The 3,893-nt window shown below is 45.8% G+C and overlaps 1 protein-coding gene across 1 annotated transcript in view; it reads right to left on the reverse strand.

Annotated features, from left to right (window-relative positions):
• The window catches only part of LOC102756608 (chromosome unknown open reading frame, human CXorf36), a 10,551-nt gene that overhangs the window by 3,186 nt on the left and 3,472 nt on the right, over positions 1-3,893 (reverse strand). The gene's annotated exons all lie outside the window — the stretch shown is intronic.

The raw sequence follows: 3,893 nt of genomic DNA on the forward strand, positions 1-3,893 counted from the left end.
GAGCAGGTCAGGGCATTGGCAGGCCCTGCTGGTAGGGGACGCCCTGGGGTGGGGGGGGTAAGTGGGCCCTGGGAGGAGACAGACCCAGGAAGGGGGAGGTTGTCAGCCATCCTATTTGCTGTGACTAAAGGTTTCCTGAGACATGGGGCTTTCAGCGCTACACCTGGGAAACCAAGGTGTTTGGTGATCGTGACCTTGTTCAACACATGCTTCTGCCCCCAGATGAGGAGCAGAATAGACTGGCTGAGGCCGGTGGGGATGCCTGCTGATCTACCACAGCCGGGCACTTAGCAGGGGCCTTCTGTACAGGGTGGGACTGAGAGTGATGGGCACATTTCTTCACCACAGTCTACACCAGCGGTTCTCAACCTGGGGGTCGCGACCCCTTTGGGGGTCGAACGACCTTTTCACAGGGGTCGCCTAAGACCATCAGAAAACACATATGTAATTACATATTGTTTTTGTGATTAATCGCTATGCTTGAATTATGTTCAATTTGTAACCATGAAAATACATCCTGCATATCAGATATTTACATGACGATTCATAACAGTAGCAAAATTACAGTTATGACTTAGCAACGAAAATAATTTTATGGTTGGGGGTCACCACAACAGGAGGAACTGTATATTAAAGGGTTGTGGCATTAGGAAGGTTGAGAACCACTGATCTATAAAGACAGTTGAAAGAAACAATGATAAACTAATAGCTATATTGATTATGTTCTAAAAACTGTTTATTAGATCACAAAACCTCTCAAATTAAAAAAAAATTTAAATGCTAAAGGTCATAAAGTCTCAGTGGTTTTAACCCTAAACAAATCCTATGAGTCAAAGTTTAGTTGATTTCAACTCTCTACGATTCCATGATTGGAAGTGGGCTGTGTGTGTGTGGGGGGGGGGGGGAGGAGTGACATCCAGGTCATAATCTTTCTCTGGTTGGCACCTAAAATGCCCATCCATGGGCAGCAAAGGAATCACCATGACTACTTCCCAAGGGTCACAGGGAGCAAAGTGTCATGATCTCGTGGTCACAATGCATCTGTGAAGGGGCTGTACTTTCCAGAAGACTGTTCAGCCAGAGGGTGTGTGTGGATGTCCTGTGTGAGAGGGGCAAGGCATTTCACTTGCTTAAATTTCCTTTTCCTTCGTAGTCATTTCATCTTCAACTTCCATGTTGGATGAGTATGAAAATGCTACAGCCATCAGTCAGCTGTTTTTCTTTCCCCCATCAATATAGCCATGTTATTTTTATTTATTATTATTTAAAAATGTTTTCTATTGATTACAGAAAGGGAGAGATAGAAACATCCATGATGAGAGAGAATTATGATTAGCTGCTTCCTGCATACTCCACACTGGGGATTGAATCCACAACCCTGAGCATGTGCCCTGAGTGGGAATGGAACCGTGACCTCCTGGTTCATAGGTCAATGCTCAAGCATTGAGCCACACTGGCTGGGCTATACCCGTGTTATTTTTAAAGAACAAATGCAATGTTTAGTCCTTGACCTGGTAGCCTGTGAGAGATGAAAATATTTATAGTCTGAAAACTAACTGTGGCTCCAATATAAAAATGTCCATTGTCACTTGAACGCTTTATCATAACCTGCCTTGTATCTGAACCAGTTGAATATGGCCTCTCTCTCCCATCAGGAAGTCACCTCCCATGGAGCAGGGGCCTTGTCTTGACACTTACATACCTTCCTGGGGCCTGTAAACACCCCTTAAGTATTTTTTAATTAAATTTAAATAAAAGTAAATTTTATTTGTTTCGTATTTACCTCTAAACCCTCATTCTGATTAAATTGTTAATGTGCATTTTGGTTAATATGCTTATTTCCCTTATTCTATTTAAACAAATAATTGAGATCAAGGAAGTAAAATTGTCAGCCATTCTTGTTTAAACAAAGCTTCCGGAACACTCTATACCACCATCTAGTAGTGGGAACAAAGCCTCCATGTCAATCAAGTCCCTTCCCACTTGAGGAAGAGGCGGGGTTTGTGTTTGGAGTAATGTGGGAAGCAGCTGGTAGTTGAAGGATGGGAAGGGACACGGTGGAGGGTCTGTGTTTTCCCCTGATTAGCCGAGTGCTGCCGAGGGTAGTTGGAGGGTCGTTGCCTCTACGCCTGGCTTAATAGCAGAGGAAGCCTTCTTTGTGGTGGCTTTTTGAACAAGCACCTGGGAGGGGTTGTTGGCTGAGTTTCTGTTTGTGGAGTAGGAATGTAGGTCGTGAAACACTCCCATCTGAACAATGCAGCTTTTAGAGGGTAAAAGTCACGGTTTTGTTAGCCTAAGTGCCACACACACACACACACACACATAGGGACACACACACAGGGACACACACACACAGGGACACACACACAGACAGGGACACACACACACATTGTGTTGCTTCACCCTCTTGCTAATTCCTGGTCCTGGTTCCTTGGTAGCCCCTGGCTGCAGTGCATGCCTGCAGCTCAGGAGAGTGCACGTGGCCCTGCAGAAGAGGAACCACGGGCTCCCTGGCTCAGTCTCTGATGGTGGCAACTGGGGCTTTTTTGTCCAAAGTTGACTTTATTCATAAGGAGGACTGACAGTCAAAGTTCTGAGGTTCCTGCATCAGTCAGATCCATCCTGCCTTCAATTTTCTTTTTCTTTTTTAAAAATAGATTTTTATTGATTTCAAAGAGGAAGGAGAGGGAGAGAGAGAGAGAAACATCAATGATGAGAGAGAATCATGGACGCGCTGCCTCCTGCATGCCCCCTGCTGGGGATCAAGCCCGCAGCCCAGGCATGTGCCCTTGACCAGAATTGAACCTGGGACCCTTCAGTCTGAAGGCCAACACTCTATCCACTGAGCCAGATCAGCCAGGACTTCAATTTTCTTTTGTTTCTCTTCTCCTTCTCCCCCTTTCCACTTCTCTGAGCAAATCCTGTGAGTTTCTTCTCTCAAACACACACCGACACACATGCAGCTCTGCTCACTTGAGGGCTCTAGCCTGGATACCTGTTGGAAAGTGGCTTTTGAGGAAATTAGGGAAAACCCACTTATGTCATATTCTGGGAGAGTCCCTGAGGCTGGCCCCACGGGTAGGCCCTGGGTCATGTGGTATGAGTTGAAAGATGAAGCAAGTCTCCCTACTGTCCATCCTACAGTCTCTCTCCAGTTGGCTCCTGCAACTCCCATATAAATAGAGCAATATCATAATTTTCAAACCAGAAATTAGGATTCGTGTTTAGCCAAATCTGAAATGAATGGTAACTCAGAAATTGCTTTAGTCACATATTCCACCCGAGATCACGGCAAAGGCTGCTTGTGTGGATCATTATTAAGAAGGATTCGGGGGCGGGGGGGGGCGCGTCTGGATTTAGTGGGAGGAAAAATGCAAGGTTGTGTTAGGAAGGTCTGAGCTAGTAATGGGACAGGCTAGGGAGCTGTGTAATATTGGTTTTATAGGCAAAGGGTTCCTTGGAGGGCTAACAGTGAGATGCTGTTAGCTGTTAACATCCTGACGAGAATGAGATGATTAGATTTCGCTGCCCATCACCTCAAGGCTCTAAGACAGCAGTTCTCAACCTGTGGGTCGCGACCCCTTTGGGGGTCGAACGACCCTTTCATAGGGGTCGCCTAAGACCATTGGAAAACACATATATAATTACATATTGTTTTTGTGATGAATCACTATGCTTTAGTTATGTTCAATGTGTAACAATGAAATAGGGCGTCACCACAACATGAGGAACTGTATTAAAGGGTCGCGGCATTAGGAAGGTTGAGAACCACTGGTATAGAGCTTGTTGGTCACGTGGTGGAACCCTAGGGCCAAGGGTCTCTGGAAAGGGGGACAGGAGATGGTGCCAACATGGGATGGCAATGACCTTGATCTTGGAGGGTGGAGCAGGAA

This window comes from Myotis davidii, unplaced genomic scaffold, assembly GCF_000327345.1.
Source record: "Myotis davidii unplaced genomic scaffold, ASM32734v1 scaffold411, whole genome shotgun sequence".
In the NCBI taxonomy this organism is placed as follows: domain Eukaryota; kingdom Metazoa; phylum Chordata; class Mammalia; order Chiroptera; family Vespertilionidae; genus Myotis; species Myotis davidii.